The following is a 19,519-nucleotide window of genomic DNA, read 5'->3' as shown; positions in this document are numbered from 1 at the left end:
TATTTGTTACATATTACTACTTAGCTGAGTGGTATAGGCATCTCTTTATGAATAGTGTTCATTAGAGAGCAAGATTAAATGTAGCCTGTATCAGTGCCTTGTCCTGTAGGGCAAGATGGAGGGGGAAGTACTATGGTAACTATGCAAAAACTGGAAGAAAAACAGGGCTCTCAGTGTGGAGCAGGAGACCTGAAAGTATTGTGATCATGCATGTCAAGACAGCTGATGTAAGGGGAGCTGGCTTAAAGTGAGTATTATGGCCAAGGCTGATTCTTGCACTTTGCTTTACTTTATTGAAAGGATTTTAATCTGATTATGTAGATACCGTATGATCTGTAAAAGGTTATGAGAAACACTGACTATAACCAGAGGCTCCACCATGTATATCTCACTCCAGCTTACAGGTCCTCCTGCATTTTACAGGCAGTCAACTGCTGTTTATATAAGAAAACCAAATGGGGAGGAATCCAAAATGCTCATAGAAACACTGTGTTTTGAGCAAATGGTAGAGTGATGGAAATGCCATAACAGAAGAAAAATACTGTCTTATATTAAGATGGGAGAAAAGAAAAGAAATAGGCTTGTTCAATGGGCAGACAGAATTGATTTATAAGGAAAAATTGTGAAACCTTAAATTTTCTAAATCATAAGTGATACAGGTGGTTGAGTACATGCAAATATAGTTCTGAAAATATAGGCTCATTAGCACAACAAATATTGCTGGAATTACTTTTCATGATAAAAAGGAACATCTCTTGGGATTATCTTAAATGCAAATATAGTTCTGAAAATATAGGCTCATTAGCACAACAAATATTGCTGGAATTACTTTTCATGATAAGGAACATCTCTTGGGATTATCTTAAGTAGGAAAACAGAAATTAAAATCTCCTTTTCTGCAAAAACCTTTATGTTGTAGCCATCTTCCAAAGGAAATAATACACTTCTGCTGCTTGAAACAGCTAAATGTTGGTTGTATAATATAAGGTGGGAATATATAAACGTTTTCCATCTCCATCTTGTGTGCTTAAAGGACAGAAAAAATGCAAGTGCTACTTACAATTTCTTCTCATCCAGAGTGAACTGAATATTTGTTTACACTGTGGTGGAAGAATGAGAGATTTATTTTCAGTACCAACAGTCAAGGTTTGTCACGATACCTACGTTTGGTACCTCAGTAACTCATGTCCTCTGTGGAGGACAGTGATACGCCTCTTTAAAGGTGATTAAAGGTGCACAAATAAAGCAGCAGCTAGACTTAATTTAAATGTTTTCAATCACTCTTTAGAAGAACCAGGGTGTTTTTTTTAATTTCTCTACTGTTTATATGGGGAACCTGCACTCCTTTGAAGCCTACCCTAGAGTCTTAACATTATAGGTAGTTCCTCACTATATATCTGAATATATGTGTGTGCTTTCGAAGCATTTGACTGCTTCTCCAGAGACAGTCATGTACTTTTATTTTATTCAAAATCAGTAAACAGGGCTACAATTCAAAATTCTCTTTTCCCTCAGCATTTGGGGTGATTTTACACCATGCTATGTTCATGTAAATGACTACAGAAGGTGCAAAGACTAAATAATAAAAAAAAAAGTTGGTTTATTTTTCTCTACAACTATGAATTATTTTAAATCTGTGATTTGTGTTCTTTTTTTTCTCCTCTGGTAAGCAGGGACTGAGAAATGTGAGGCTACCATACTGGTTTCAGGGTTGACTGGACTTAACTGCTACATGGGTTTTCATCATCCTTATTCAAAAATTTCTGGAATGCTGCTTAAAATGAAGCTTCCCTTTTCTGACAAAGAATGAGGGATGGCACTGCATGTCTTTCTAGTACCCTAATCACTTTTGGATTTCAGCTCACAGTGATGGAAGTGTCCCCAGCAGGATTAAAATAGTCTAAGGATCGTTTCATTCCGTCAGTCCTGCCACACATGTTGTGACATAAATATTACCAGAAGACTTTTGGGGGGATTTCCTTTCTAGAACATTAGGCCCAGAATAAAGTCCTTCCAACTACATTGTCATTGACATTTCCAGAAGAATTCTCAGAACTTCAGTCCCTCTTGGTTTTGTATCAAACCCACAATTTTACGGGACTGCCATTCAGGTAGGGATATTCTGGTGCAGCAAAATAAACAAAATTGTTAAGTGGAATTGTTTTACCGAAGAATTTTTTAAACTTAAGTATCCACTGAAAAGAGAATGGAAGGATTTATATAAAGTGGAGGAAATAAAATATTTACTGTGCAAATTCAACAGTCTTGGGCTGTTGTGCCTGAATTTTAATACTTATTTGTACTTTTTGTTTTTGCAATAGGAAATAATTTTGATTTTTGTTTTGCTGTCTTGGTTTTACTTGAATTTCTTCCCAGTAAACTAGTGTAACTCATGGCAGTGATCCCAGTGAGAACCAAACTCTCAGAAACCATGATGTTATGCTCAAAATTTCTTTCCATGGGCAAAGAGAAAATGCATCTGAGGTATGCATATGCATAGATATATAAAAAGCCAAAAAGGCTCTAGATAACTAAAATTTAAGAATTGAATAATAGTTAGTCCAGATGTAGCTATTACAATAAAAGCAGGGATAATAGGATAGTTAAAATTGTTATACATGTGCTTAGTTTTTATCCTGTTCCTGATGTCATACTCACCTTTCTGCTGCACCTCTGGTCGTAATGTCAGTGTTTTTATTCTGGTGAGGAGGTTAACAACGTGTTGTCAGCACCTGAAGTCCATCTCTGAGGGGTGTGATGTTCATGATGATGGTTTCTTCTTCACTCAAAGATTCACTTGTACCTTTTTATATTTTAGCTAACGTGCTTGTACATCTTGGTTCTTTGTTGGTCTGCAGATCCATGCTAATCACAATTTACTATACTTGGTACTTTATATGTGATTTAGACAGTATTTCTTTGTATTCTTAGCTACCAGTAAGCTCAGTTTTGGCCATCTCTAGGTCTGCATTTCTTTAATGGACTACTGAGGAGTTGTTTACAGTGCAGCCTCCAGAGCCAGTCTATGCCCCTTCCTTTTTCTTCCCATGCTTGTTCTCTTCCACACCACATTCTCAGTCTTTGCCTCTTAAGACCTCTACATGGCAGGCTTGTATTTTGTATGTTACATTATTATGCTAGGTTTGTAAAGCTATGGTGATATCATACAAAAATAAACAAAAATGAAACAAATTAGCTATAGAGACTAGACAATTAAAAATACTGCTGTTTCTGCTAAAGCAAATGTCTTCGTGTAACCCCAGATGACAACTAAATACCTTGCAGCTGCTTGCTCACTACTCCTTCTCCCCCACCTCACATAAAACCCATGGGTTGAAATAAGAATAGTTTAATATTTGAAATAAATTTTAATTAATATTTGAAATAAGGTAGAACATGATAATAATAATGATAATGAAGAGGGAGAGAGAGGAGTGAAATTCAAGAGCAAGTGATGCACAATACAATTGCTCACCATCCCCTGACCAATGTTGACCCTGTACTGAAGCAGCGATCAGCACTTCCTGGCCAATTCTCCCCAGTTTATATTGTGCGCATAATCTGTGTTATGGAATATTCCTTTAGCTGGTTTGGGTCAGCTATCCTGGCCATGCTCCCTCCCAGCTTCTTGTGTACCTCAACTGACAGAGCATGGGAAACTGAAAAGTCCTTGACTGTGGGTAAGCATTACTTAACAACAACTAAATATCAGTGTGTTATCAACATTATCCTCATACTGAATCCAAACCACAGCATTGTATCAGATGTTAAGAAGAAAATTAGCTCTACCCCCACTGAAACCAGGACATTGAGTAAAACAAAACCTGCAGACAGGTCAGGAAAGCTTGGACAGAGTAAGCCTGGCAAACTCCCGTCCTGAGGGAGTGCAAATTCAGTAAAAATCTTGTGGCTTGCTACTAGCAATGACAATAGTGTATTACGGAGCTACATGGCTGTAGGAGAACAGGTGGCACTGAGCAGATTTCCTGCACTGATATTCCCTAACGCTGAGGCTGTAATCTTTTGTATTTGATTAGTTTAAGCCAGCATTTTGACAAATGACTACACAGCTGATGACCTGATACAGTCAGAACTTAAATAATACAGGAAAAAATGTTGTGGCAGAAAGACAATGATAAAAGATGTCTCCACAGAGAGTATTCTCACTTGGTGTGAAAACCGGGTGGTGGTTTCCTTTTCAGTGATGCAGAAGAGTCCTCCACAGCAGGTGTAGAAGTCATCTATGTTCACTCAATCACAAGGGAAAATTTTAAAATGAAAGATGAAAGCTTCCACTTAGGGGAAACAAAATTTAGGTGCAGTGACCACTAATTCTCTGCAATTTAACTTACACTGGATATTTGCAGGCAGTGGGACAAAGGAAACACTGATTTTGATTTATGATCATTTTGATTTTTAATATGTGTGTCACAGTCTGATCCTCATGATCAGCTTACTTGCTTTCAGCTCAAGACCTATGGAGAAAGATAATAAACTAATATGTCACCTTTGAACTTTGGTGAAAAATGTTGAAGTGGAAAATAAAGAAGGGACAGTCAGGGATCTATAAGCTAAGATCCTATTTATGCTGGAGCAGAGATGCCTTTATTCTGGTTCTTGCTCCTAGCATAGACGTTTTGTTGCATCAGAAATGTACCTTGACACCTTAGTTTTTTTCTTCCACCACTGATCACTAGGCTAAACATTACACTGCAGAAACACATTTTGCTTCCTCTTTTTTCCTATTCATCACCATGATACAAGCAATGTATCTACGAGTTTTTTGGCACAGTCTCAGTCAAGAGGGGTAAGGGGATGGTTAGTCTTTTTGCAAAGGTGAACAATATAACCTAGGGACAGCCTTCCCATGGAAATGAGAAATGTGGCTGTAAGGTATTTTCCCCAGGGCTCAAGGGAGCAGTGAAGTCATTTCCCCCCTTTCTAAACAAGCTCCCTACAATGTTATTATTTTGTAAAGGTTGATATAATTTCCAGATATGTTTTAAACAAAATCACAAATAAACTTATGATTTGTGTCTGGAGTTAGTATTTTTTAAGAAAGCTCTTGGAACATGTACAAGATGAGACCTTTCAGAGAATTTAGTTGAAAGAAACCCAGTTACTGATCTGTAAGTGGACTTACATCTGCTGGTCAAATTATTGCAATTTTGTTCCCAGCTAAAAACCCAAAATAACATGTTTTGCAAAAATCGAACAGTTTTTAAAGACTGAAGTCTCAAAGTAGACTGAGTTTACATAGTAAAGTATTATATCCCACTGTGCAAAGCACCTATTAAAGAATGTTATCAACATGTAATACAAAATCAGACAGACATTACAAACAGCCAGGAAAAACCAAAATATCAGACTAGATGCTTCCTAGCCACTTTTATTCCCTGATATGGATAAAGTTACATGAAGAAAGGGAAATAATTACAGTAAAAAAATCTGTTCTAGCAGAAAAAGTACAGGCTGCAGTGTGTCCCACTGCATTGCAGGTTACCCAAAGGGAAGAACATGCAACTTCCTCAGGCAAAATATTGTCTACCAAGCTCTTTTGTTGAGAGGAAAGTTTAATAGCTGTTGGTGCAGGCAGCATGGGAAAGGGCAAATGTAGACTTGAACATCAAGCTGAGAGGAAACTGTGAATAGAGAATATTTTTTAGGAACCCTGAAAACAAGCCTTTAAAAAGCATCTTGAGAAGCATGAGATTATGCTGTTGAAAATGAGAGATTGTGGAGATGTCTCTATTTCCTCTGCTTTGCATATGAAGTGCTCAACCACAGGTAAAAAATGACTGCCTTGTACTTCAGATGAGATTGTAAGACTGAGACAACCACATGACAAAGGCGTGCAACAATCGAAGGCTGGGAAGTTGTATTTTACACTGCACCAGTACTTCTCGGCATGAAGGAAGTATATTTGTGTGTCACATTGCACAATTACATTGCGTGTTGGAGTTCTTGTCCACAGCCCTTAAATTCACTCCTTTCTTTCAGCAAACTGCTAAATGTTCAGATCAGTTAGGTTGTGCTTCTGTGGCTGTTGTGAAGAGTGATATGTACCTAAGAGCAACATTTTATTTCCTTGCTTAGCTGTCACTATTACATCCATGAACTTAAAATAATACGTCAAGCACAGCTATTACTTATATAATCCCACTACATTGCTCTTTTCTCTAATCAAAAGTGTTGCATGCACATGCACTCACTCATCCATTTGAATTTCACTTTATTTTACCTGAAAACCATCCAGAGAGGCTCAGTTCTTCATACAGGGAAAACCCCAAATTCGAAGTAGTGGATTAACAGGAGTATTTATAGACATTAAGATGCAGATTTTCAATAGTATCCAGTTACCTATTTCTATTAATCTCAACAAGCACATATTTGCATTTTTGGCAAATAAAATACTTTTATAAAGCTGTCCCCCAATTTATAACCTAAATATGTATTTTTGCTTTCCACATGTACAATATTTCTGAAATTTCTTCTCTCTATAGTTTGGACTGTCACATCACTGCCTTCCCTTTGGCTTACACATACAGAAGCAAAGAACGAAGAATTGTTGAAGTGTCTTTGGAAGAATGCCAGGTCAGTGAACCACAGATATTAGAAGCAGAGGAAAAAGTCCGTTGGGTCACCTAGTCTGACCTTTGCATTCTGCAGTGTTACTCATACAATATACTTGCTAACCTCTAGATCTAACCTTTTTTTGATGGTTTGTAATTCTAAGTTGCTAAAGGTGGGACATGCAATTACTTTCAACTTGAATATTAGTAAGGAAGGAGGATAGGGATTGTAAAAAACATGGATATCCAGACTTTTACTATTAAGAACTTTATTTAAAAAATCTCAGTTGAAGTTTTTTCTCCTTAGGTATAATTGTCTCTTTGAATTCTCATCCTTAGGTAGTCTGATTTACAGGCTTAAGACCAGAAAGGCATTATGATAAACTTTTACTCTGACCTCGTGAGTAATACAGGCCACAGAATTTCATCCAGTGATTCCTTCAGTGGGGAGAATTATTCTTTACATCTATGTAAGATAATTCCTTTCCTTCATTAATTTTGAAGAAAGTATCTATAGACTGAGATCTTCTCTGCTTGACAGCCTTCACTTTTCAACACTACATAAAATTACACGGTCTTGTTGGGTCTTTCATACTGTTTTATTTTCCTACCTTTATATTGCCTGTGAGAGGTCTTCAGAAAGTGCTAGATTTGTCTACAGACAATAATAAATGAGACTACAATAAATAATAAGAATTATTTTCTTACTTCAGGAAATGTACTTATCTTTCTCTGGTTGAAACACAAAAATAGATAAATAATAATGCAGTATAAAAGCTGATTTTTGTAATTTAAAAAATGACATGACAGAATTCAAAAGGAATGAGAAATTTATATAATTCCTCAGAAGTAATGTGTCAATTATGTGAAATTTTAAATAATAAGTTATTCATATCCAGAAAATCTCAAAGAGGCAATGAAAAGTTGTGTACAATAATTACATGCCCTCCTCTTTGGAAAAAAAACCCAATAATTCAGCAACCATCAGGAAAAACCAGAGGATGACAATTTTAATGTCTCTTGTCTAATCAAGACCTTACATGTTTCAATTTTAATTCACAATACAGGCTAGCATATGAGGAGTTATTTTCATGTTAAGTCATGTGTATTTTCTTTCCAAATACATATTTTAAATTTATGATAAATATTATTCTTTATTCATATTGTTAACTGTACATTTGCTACCCTATAAGACTCAGTTTTCTTTATTTTGTGTTCTCTCTACTCACTCAATTTATCAAGTTTTGAAGGCAGAGCAGAAACTTGACATGAGACAAATCTTTATAGACAGAGACTACAGATAGGCTATATTACAGTTTCTAGCACACTATGTATATGGATTTAAATAAAGTTTCTTGAAATGAGATTGCTATGGCTTTTATAGTTGTTTACAAGGCTTAGTAATTTCCAAAGAGTTAAAGTAATTTAAAAGGCAAATACACAGACACAGATAAAGCCCCATATCTCTGTCTTGCTCCTAATGACTGAGCTTAATAATTAATAAATAAATAATGACTGATCTTCCTAAATTCAGGCAACAGAATCTTTGCCAGATCAGAACTTTGAATTACCTTTATAATTGTTATAATATTAAAAAAAAAAAAGTTCTAATCTAAATTAGAAAAAGAAAACATGTTTGTTTTTATTTTGAGTGCAGGCAAGAGCCCATAATGGATCCTTGGAGGTAGTACTAATATGTAACTTAGTGAAGAAATTAATAAAATCTGCTGGCTTTTTTTTTCAAAAATGTTGAATGCATAGATTTGTGAAGAAATAGTTTCACAGGTTTAGATTTCAACTACCCAGATAACAGCTGCACTTGCTATTTTCTAGCCAATGCAAACACAAAAACAGTGTCTAAATACCACCATGGAAGTAACCTGAGATTCTCAACATACATTGATCCCCATGCTGGAAAGCCAGCTGGAATGTGATTGAAGTCAAAGGCCCACAGCACTGAAACACAGACTGTTTTGTGGAAATATGTTATTTGAGCAGCTACTCACACACACATCTGGTACAAACCCACAAAAACAAGACTGAACTATCCTTACTTAATCTTAAAATTTATCTCTTCTTCATGTATCTCCTTTCAACAATATAAATTTTATTTCTGTCACAAATCTCCCATCCTTCAAACAACATAGCTCCTTTTGTTTTTCTTATTTTTGCCCCTCTGCACACATATATTTTCATACTGCTAGTAACTGAAAAAGATTCGGTTGGAAGAAGAGACGATAGTCAAGTCATGTTCAGCTAGGGATCAAGCATATACTGTAAATCTGGAAAACTTGGAAGACTGTAACAAAGGTTGTGGTGTTTAATACATGGTTGTATTCCTTTAATTCTGCTTTTTTTTTGAGAAGAACAGAACTGGTCCTCATTGGAGTGTGATAGATTAGATAAAATATAGAATTAAATGTTGACAGTTCTTCTGGAAAGTGATGTTACTTGTATCTGCAATCTATGCCAGCAACAGAAGAATCATAAGTAAGTCAGGGATGACATGCAGTTGGTGATTTCCCAACCAATTCAGAACACTGGGAGCTCTGTAGGATCCATGACGTCTCAGAGCAGTGTTTTGAGGTTCTGCCACCAGATGGTGATAAACCATGAAGAAGAAAAGGGAAGAAGTTGACAGAGCGGATCTGATTGAAAGAATGCAGCCATTCCATCTTCCTCCAGACCCATTCTCTCGTGTGCTGCGGGACATGTAGTGCATTTTGAGGATGGCAGTATGAGAACTCCAAAAAGTTTAACTTTTCAACACCTGCCTCTTGGAGCCTATGAAATGTCATTGCAGACTCTGTTGAAGACCTACAGTAAGAATATTTGAAAAGATGAAAGGAGTGGTGGAGCTGGAAGTGGAACAGGGCAGTGGAAGGAACTTGGGGTTGACAAGAAACCCAGGGAATTCAAGCTGTAGGGATTAGCAAAGTGTGAAATAGTTTAGGATAAGGAAATTAGGGAAAGTGGGGAGAAGGGAGTTGGTTAAAGACTTGGATGCTTTGTACGCAGAGGGCTGGAAAAGCTTTTGAAGTTTGTCTCTTGCTATTTGCAACATGCGTCACTTGCTTGGCAAATTATTTAGCACACTATAAAATGTTTGCAGTGTTATCAAATTACAGACCCACATTCTTTTATTTTCTTTATTTTTGCATTCATATGCATTTTTAGTGAAAGCTTGTTAGAGCTGTTTGTGCCTTTCCGTGTCTGATGAGCATTTGCTACTTCTTTTGCTCATTTTGTAAATGTCCTCATATTTGCTAATCTGGTATTTTTATGCATTTATAAATCAATTTGGAATATATGCTTATTAGTAATATTTTCTAAGACATTTGAGTCGTATTTGGGGTGTTATTTGTTACTTGTGATAAGCACCCAGTTTGTGTAAACAAATACAATTTTTCTATCAACAGAGCTAATACAGATCTAGAGTTTCAGCTAACAGTCTTCTGAAATGCCCATAGGATTTAAAAAGAAAAAAAAAAAAAGCCTTTGTGAATATTACATTTTGGCTGACACCAAGGCTAACAGTTTCAAAGAAACAAAGAGAGATTTATATTGTGATAGATACAATTGCATAATTTGCTAGACATTTCTGCATAATGGTGCTATAATTCCTGTTGTTAAAATTTGCTGTTGAGTTTAGCCATCATTATAACTAAATTCTCCTGCAGACTATAACAGCAGGAAACACTGGAACAATGTATTAGTCACAACAAATTAAATTAGCAAATAGTTACCAAGATTCTGAGACAGTAAAGATAGAAAAGATACAGCACAATGAGCCAGTTTCACTTTCTGCTGATCTGAGGTTATTCCCTGCTGTGTTGGAGATCTAAGGTCTGAAGATGTGTTTGAGTAAGGAGTGGCCAGGTAACCCTTTCAGTTCTGCTTACTTGTTATCTAGTTCCCAGCTGGATAGAAGACAAACATCTAGGGATTCTGAAGTGGAAAATAGTATTCTGGTACTGAAAAGTCAAAGCCATCTTAATACTGACTAATCTTCAAGTTTGAGTTTAAAGAAGCACCTGCAGATGAAAGAGCTCATCTTCACTCAGAACCTCATTCGTCATTCATTATCAAAAGCCATTCAAGACTGTGGAGGCTGGTGGGCCTGCTGGACAAGGAACGACAGGAGTCCTATGGTGGGATAAGTCCTAGGTTCCTTTCCAGCTTATGGTGACTGAAAAGCTTCCCCCAGAATGCTTTGTTCTGTGATGTTAATGTACCTCAGTTCTGCTCCCCTGGCTTTCTCCGTTGGCCACCACAACCGTTGTTACCTGATATGTCCTCAGAGTTTCTCGATTAGTTCCCTTACCCTGGGCCCCCTACGGCTTGAGCCCGGAGACTTCTCTGAAACCTTGCACGAGTGCAGATGCATTAAATCTCTCCTGTAGAACCCTATGTGAAAACTCTTCCTGCTCATTCACCGTCGGACTGTTTTAGCTGGCTACCCAGTGTGTGTGTGCGAGTGTACTGGCTGCACCGAGAGGCTTCCTTGGAGGCACTTTTTGGGAAGGTTGTGACATGATACCAGACAACAGAAATGAGACACAAGACCAACTCTAGTGTGAGAAAGATAATCAGATTTTCCAATCCAGTCCAAGAAATATGTGTTACGACCCGCACCTGAAGGTGAGAGTAATCCAGGTACTTGTTAATAGATTTCTTGGGGTGTCTTGGAGTGAAAGAACACTGAATGATTGGTGTTTATAAATATATATATATACACATATGTATATAAATGTAGATAGGTTTATTTTATAAACATATTTATTTATTTTATAAATGTATATATGTTTATTTTAGAACAACTCGGTTGCAAAGGAAAGCAGGTATGCAGCTGCTTGGGTTTTATGTATTGTTATATAGTAATATAAAAGCACAAAAATAACACTTAAGGAAATATATTAAGGAGAAGAGAAAGAGGAAAGAAAAAGAAAGAAAGAAAAAGAAAGAAAGAGAAAGAACGAAGGAAGGAAAGAAAGAAAGAAAGAAAGAAAAAGAAAGAAAAAGAAAGAAAGAAAAAGAAAGAAAGAAAAAGAAAGAAAGAAAGAAAGAAAGAAAGAAAGAAAGAAAGAAAAATAAAAAGGTAAATGGCCACCATCCGTATGTCCACCAATGAGACTTGGTTGTTGCAATTTCTGGTGGTCGAGGTGATGGTAGCAGTTTTGTCAAAGTGATGGTCAAAATCTTGCTCTGTCTAGGGTGGGGGAAGCTGATGAAACACAAAGTCCAGAGCGTTAATATTATGCTCAGGCTCGGTGGGAATACCTAGGTGCCTTCCCTGGCTCAGGGAGTTTCACACTGAATGATGTAATGCTGTGGATTACAGGACACTTTGGGAGTCTTTAATAGTTTATGACACTTTCTAAGATGTTACAGCTGCCTTTATGTCAGTGTAGTTGAGTCAGTTGTGGCTCCCCAGAAGTGATGAGTACCTTCAGGCCTACATGGGGATGTCCTGGTGCTTCCCTGGAGGGGAATTTTCACAGCTGAGTCACTGCTTTAAGGACTTTGGCATGATGAAAAGCACTACCCCACCTCACAGGATTTGCCTCTTATCAGCCTCTTTCCTTGTCTTGTTCAACGCCCAGCTGTAACCTCTGGCGATGGGTGTGTTTGAATCTATAAGCATTAGTATTCCAGTCTCTCACAATGTGCTACTGAACATCTTTAAAAGCTGATCTTCCACAATGGATGCAAAAGGTCAGGAGCAATTTTGTCCAGAGAGTCTCACAAGACAAAGTTTAGTTTCCCTTGTTAGGGTATGCAACAGTCCTCATGGTATTTTCCCTTAAATTAAGCCTGAATTTAAGTTTTTTTCCAGTTTAACTCCAGCATTATTAATCTATTCTAAATAATATCTCTGCCTTCCTTGTTCTTCCAAGCAGATAGACAATAACTGCTTGTTTCTCTTCACTACTATTGAGGGATTCCACTGGTGCAAATATCCTCAGCGTATTATTAGTCCAATTTTATTTCAGCATCATTCCAATGAATTAAATGAAATTATAAAATTCTAAGCCTGGAAAGCAGAATTAGACCTGTAATTGCATTCACATCAGAAGCTAAATTTCCTTTCATCATTTTTACTTTCATCTAAAATTCTCGTAGAAAACTCTCTGCAGAGGTAGGTTAGCTGCTTTTCTCCAACAGACTTCAGGCTGCAGCAGGTTCCATAAAAAAGTAAGGTGTTAAAGAAATCACAGTTGCAAAAAGAGTGTTTTGCTTCCAGAACTGCTGAGATGCAGGATTTTTGCATGGCTGTAGACATTTCTTGGGTATTTAAGACACTGTGGAACTTTGACCTTGGCAGGCTAGGCAAAAGACAGTGGATAAATTGGAGGCTTCTGTTGGTTTTTGGAGAACCTACAGCGTAGTCATGGACTTTCTTCTAACCTTCACAACCATTTGGTGACATGAAACGTGTCAACTTCTCTATACCAGAGACGTCAGTGGGAATTCAACATTTTTGATGCTAAGCTAGAGTGTTAAAATACAATGGGAAATTTGAGTTAATACAACACTGGGGATTGGTTCCAGCAGAGTTTCTTTCTCCATAAAAAATGGAATGAATTTTTTTTAAAAGAGGAAGGAGTCACTTAACCTTTACTGAATTTATCTAGTTCTTGTGATGACAGATATATGTGTGAGAGTATATGTTCGAGAAAAGATTTTGTTTTGTCTATAAAGTGGATGTGAGTCCAATTTTAAGTGCATTTTTTCTTTTATATCTTAGGTATGGAAACATAACCTCTAATCTTTGACATGATTCCAGCAGGAAGAGTGAACAAATTTAGCTCATATTGAAAAATCCCTGTAAACAGATGGACAATGTGGAGAGAAAGATACTTATCAGTTTCTGAAACTGGAAAGATTTTTCTTTGTTTCTTCTATATATCAACAAATTATGCTATCACATTGAAGGAATGGTTTGAGAGTTATTAGATTTTCAGAAAATTAAATATATGAATTAGATAGGAGTGATATATCTCACTGTCAAATAATGGTCTGTGATAGTGAATATGTACTGGATTTTCACTGCTCTAATATTAAGTGATGTCTCAAAACAGTAATTGGAAATACTTTTCATGGAAGATAAAATCCTAGCTGAAACCTGATTTCTTTCTTTGCCTTGCAATGTAATATCAGGACCATGGGAATTTGGGACTTTTAAAAATATTATTTCATGGTAAATATATGTTTCCATCGAGTCAAAGATCACAGGGAATATAAGTATTATATTTAGTGTATTGTATGTTAATGTATATAGCTATGTATACATATATAACACCAACATATGCTCTGCACAAAAAAAAAAAAAAAAAAAATTAAATATTTGCTAAATTTTATTTTCTGTCATATTCCTCAAGTACTTTCTCAAGGGATCTTTGTAGTGTTTCATTCATATCATATGACATACTGACAAACGTTCAGGACAAATCTAGAGTATGTGAATGCTCCTGTAACTCTCTCCAGTCAAAATTATTAATATGTAGTAGAGCATGGGTCATATACAGAATTTAGACCTAGAATGAAAAATGCTTGGTTCATAGGCTTAGTTTTTTTAATATTATTTTTTTATTACAACATTCCTTCTTCAGATTATTTGGTTTATGCAATTTAATTTATAAAAAGCTTTGCTTTTTAAAGGGTTTGTTTTCTCCATGTAATATATAATGGAATATGTAGTAACAGTTTATTGTAATTCCCTTACATTATATGTATATAAACATAAGGAATTATCACTTTAAAGCTGAGGAGATGTTTCAAGCAGCCAAAAATACAACATGTGAGGAACAACAGCCTCGATGTAAAATTATGGTCCTTGAACCTGCACATGAAACCATCTGATTGTGAAGAAGTCAGACACACCTTTGCATCTGCCTGGAGCCAGTTGGTTCAGTCACACAACTTTCGAGGGGCTCTTGTGCTAATACAGCAGCCTGTCCATTATTCCTTCTATGTATGTGGCCATCCATTCGGTTCTAGTTTTTCATTAGAAAATTATAACTCTGGAATGTAGGTCTTGAGAATAGATGATGTAATGGATTAACTGGGCTGAAGTAGCAGCTGAAAGTCCAGGTGGCTTGAAGTGAGTGCTCTTGATGATTTGAAGTTTGTTTTCTAGCTACCTGTGTGAGACAGTCATTAATCACCTTCTGGAGATCTACAGGAAACTCTTGAAGATATACAAGACATTTTGAATAGGCTTCAGTTTCCGAGGTCTGAACTACTTTGAATATCAAAAGTTTTTGAGGAAACAATGATTTTGGCAAAAGACTCTCAAACCTTTTCAAAGAATCAAAGATACGCAAATCTAGTAAAAAGGAAATTAGTCCCATAAATGTCCCTTTTTTCTTCCCTCACCCTCCCCAAATTTTTATTTACCTGAAAAAAATGTTAAAATTTACCTGGAATTCTGCTTTACATCTCTTCTCAGAATTTGAGACACCACTGATGATTGCTTTTTTACACTATAAATGAAATCCATTGACCTTGATAGGAATCAACCCTCATAAACTATGAAAAATAATTTTTCCAAGACTGTGATTTTGCTGTAAATCAAAGCAAAGAATTTCTGAAACCTTTTTTGCCTTTTTTTGCCTGGAATATTGGCTTCCAGATAGCTTGGTTTCCAAGCTAGGTTAGGAGTACCTTTAGAATTTTCTGTCATACGTAACTGATGTGACACTGAGGAATGAAAAAGATGTGCATCCTCAGCTACATCAGAAGATTTTGATCATGTTAAAAATTAATTTTTTTTCCTAACATAGAGATTTACTAAGGACATAGTTCTTTAAATCTAGAGATATATGAGATTTAATGCCTAGATTCTGACATTCAAAGATAAAAATGTCTCTTGCCAACAGGACTACAAGATCTTGTTGCTATTCCTGACCTTTCCTAGCACCTTACTACTAAGACTACACGAATGAGGTATAAAATGTATGGTTCAATGATTTGCCTAGGAGAAAGGCAAACCTGCTGAGTACAGTTGTTAGGAGATGGGTGTAGTGCGAGCAGTCTTGCACACCTTATCTCCCTCCTCTTTACATCTCTAAATGTAAAAAGATTTCAAGTTTTCTACTTTGTTCTGATATCCACCAGTCTGAGCTGTGGCTCTTGAATGTGGATATGAGAGTTCTTTATTTTCATAAAGAATTATACCAGCCTCCTCAGTCCATCAGTAATTCCACCTGCTTGTCTCCTAGGCAATCCCTAGTATATGACACTTAAAATATAAGAAGTGTAACATGAAGTCTCAGTGGGGTAAGATTAAAACTTTTGGTGCACTTTTCACAAGAGTGCCTTTGAGGACTGCTCTGTTGGAACAGTTTCTTCCAGTATATAATAATTAGACAAAGCAGGAGGAACCACTAGCATGAATTTGTAACATTGAGACTGCTCAATTTATGGAAAAAACATATTTTTCATGCTATGCAGAGAATAATGTAGACATATCCATTGAAGCACAAGCCAGTACCTAGATGTAGTTCTTCCCAGGCAAGAGCCCTTGCACCTGGCATAAAGAGTACTCCCAATTCCTGCTTGCTTTTTTCATTCAGAGAGACACATTTAACTTTACTACACACATAGTAGTTATACAGTAATATTATAAGTATGGTATTATCTTTATTTCTTGTGCTGTCTCAACAAGAGAAATTGTCTTTGTCCCTCAAGTGCCTGGGAGATAATTGTGGATAAACCTCCAAAATTTTGGATTAGAAGGAATGAGCTTCCTAAAATATGCCATGTTTTACCAGACACAATCTACTAGACTTACTTTAGATAGGCACTTTTAATAAGATAAACGAAGAAAAGATTTATTTGCAATGTTGAATATAATTTAAATGCCAGACCCCTAACCTTGTCAAAATAAAGGAAATCTTGGACAAATATAAATTTCATTCCTGAAGATCTAAGGGCACAGAAGTTTTAAGTGACTGCAGAATAGAGTAACAACAAGTCTATTGGTTTTTAGGTTTGCAGTTCTTTATCTGTCCACCTAAAATGTGAGGTTGATATAACACACAACTAAATTGTTCTGTGGATTTAATTCTGTCTGATCTCCAAAGTATTAATTGACCTGTAAGAGCTGTCTTGGTGAGTAAGACTCATGCCCTTAATAAACTTCAGACTGCAGCCTGATAAAGCCCACACGCCACAGATTTTACAGCCTCTTTACACTCCTCTCACAAACTGGTTTTGATATCTTTCAATAGGAAGAAGTATGGAATTGCCAAGTAACTGATCTAATATTGAGTTCTCTCCAGTTATTATAAATAAAAAACCCAAACCAATAATATGCAGCTATATCTCTCAAAATATTTCTGGGTAAAAATGTTTGCTCTTACTGAAGAATGTGACGGAAACCCTCAAAGTCACTCTTCATATTCCCTACTGCTTCTGTCCATCCCTTGTTTCTTTATCTAGCCATGTTTCTTTACCTGTCATATACTTTTGTGATTTCAGAAAAATTTAGAATATATGGGACAATTGCTATTCACTGTATTAGGTATAACATTAAAAAAATTATTCTTTCTAGCAGTCTCAATAGTCGAGCATACTAGCTATTCTGTTTATAGCATGAACCTTCTCATATGATGGGTGATTTCTCTGTTTATTAGCAGGTGAGTATTTATCATTTATTATTTCTACCTGTACTTATTAGTTACTTAAAATAAAGAGGATAACCTACTCAGTGGCTAAAGCAAAACCAAAGGTCATGAAATATAAAGATCTTTTAAAATATTTGAAGGGTATTTTGAAACGTGTACACATGTACAACCTTTGGAAAATTTAAAAATGTTGCTTTTTATTTAACTGAACCATAACAGATGTGCATAGTTTTTGGAAAAAACTATGCAAATATTTCAAAGCACAATCACCATAAGTTGAATTTGGCAGAGTAGAACAGATGTGTCCACCTGTTAAGAGATTAGGCTATCAGATTTGGGTATGCAAGATGTGATTGAAGCCCATAGTGGGAGCTATTTAGGAATGCATCCAGGTTAGCAGGAGGTAACAGAGATTCTGATTACTGTAGCATTCTACTTTTCCCCAAAGCGATCAACGACTTGAATTAAGCAAACAGAATAGTACACCCAGGACCACAGAAGGGAGAATGAATATCCTACACTGTGTGAAAACAGTGCAGGAATTATACCTGTTTTTCAGTAACAATGAAAGAGAAAGAGAACAGGTTTTACAGAGGCTGCAGAATAAAGTGGACTCCAAAAATATTTATTTATTCTGTTTAAATCTGCCATCCTTAAAAGCAAGCACAGTTATTGATTCAACTACTACAGCAAAGTTAGTAATTTTTTGAGGCACTTCAATAAGCCGTAAGAATAATCATCTCAAAGCATACCCAATGCACAGAATATCACATTCATTTTAATGTGAATTTTTTTCATCCAGGACTGGAAATTAATTCTGCTTCCTTGTATTTCTTAATAAAGAACAGAACCACATAGTAAAAGAGATACAGATCAAAGCCAGATTTTAGGCAGCAAAATGCAAAGAGAATGAAACAGGTGTTGTGGTGGGTTTGGATTTTCTTGAGGAAAGAATATTTTTGCAGTTGTTGCCAAAAAAAAATCTTCTTTCTACTTGTGTTTTGCCAGCTCATATCTTCTGAGTGCTCCTGGTTACTTTATACCTTTGGTACTCTCTTACTCTGTAGATCTATTATTCTGCAGAAAAACTATAGATTTGTCCAACTTCTGGGGTATTAAATGAAGTTCTAATTTGTTGTCATTGTTGATGACGAGGTGTGAAGCAGAAAAGACATCAGTTGATTTTCAAATGCTGGCTTACTGATATAAATGTTAATAATGAACACTCTGATTTTGATTTTCTATGCCAATATTAATTTTATGTAGATATGAGTGAGAAAGTATATAAGTGCCAATAAATTATCATTATTAATTCCATTGTTCTTACTATTTAAATATTTCCTTATTAAGATTGCTATGGTTTGTGCTACTCATCTGCAAAAGTCCAAACTAACTGACATGGGAAATTTGAATGCTTACAGGTACCAAAAGCTTAATTTTATACATGATAAGAAAAGTACTTAGAAATACTGTATGACTATGGTAGACCTGTCACGGAAGGATCAGAAATACAAGAAAATCTCTGTGTTCTCATAGTTATGGCAATTGTTTCATTGAAATCTATTTTATTGTAACTTTGGGACTGGAAAAGAACATAAAGAGGTCAGACCAGGGTGTGGAAGTACACAAAATAAAATGAAGGTATATGAGAGAAATCCTCTGAGTTTATGTTTCTTTAACCAGAGCTAGAAAATACAAGGTATTTTCTATATAGATCTTGTCAATGGGACCAGTTGGTTATTTATCAATTTATTATTTAGCATGAGATTATACTTTTTTACTTTATTATTTTTGATAGCTGATGGAATGTTATCAGAGGACAGTCTTTACCTTCTACAGTTCTGTCAGGATGTATTGGTGTTGCTCGGCCTGGTTTTTGGTAGCAGGGGGGCCACAGAGGTGGCTCCTGCGAGAACCTCCTGGGAGGTTCCACCATGTCCGGCAGAGCCAATCTCGGATGGCTCTGAAAGGTGGACGCGCTGCTGGCCAAAACTGGGCCAGTGAGAGAGGCTGGTACCGCCTCTGCGATGACAGATTTAAGACGAAAATCAAAACAAAGTCACGAGGTTTTGCTTCTTGTCAGAGAAGAGGAGGAGGTGAGAACATGTGAGGGAAAACAACGTGGTGACACCAAGGGCAGGGGAGAAGGAGGGGCAGGAGGTGCTCCAGGCGCCGGAGCCGAGATGCCTCTGCAGGCCGTGGTGCAGACCATGGTGCAGCAGCTGTGCCCCTGCAGCCCGTGGGGATCCACGGGGGATGCAGAGATCCACCCGCAGCCCGTGGGGATCCACGGGGGATGCAGAGATCCACCCGCAG

This window comes from Corvus brachyrhynchos, unplaced genomic scaffold (assembly GCF_000691975.1).
Source record: "Corvus brachyrhynchos isolate BGI_N302 unplaced genomic scaffold, ASM69197v1 scaffold115, whole genome shotgun sequence".
NCBI lineage: Eukaryota > Metazoa > Chordata > Aves > Passeriformes > Corvidae > Corvus > Corvus brachyrhynchos.
This window is presented reverse-complemented; position numbering follows the sequence as displayed.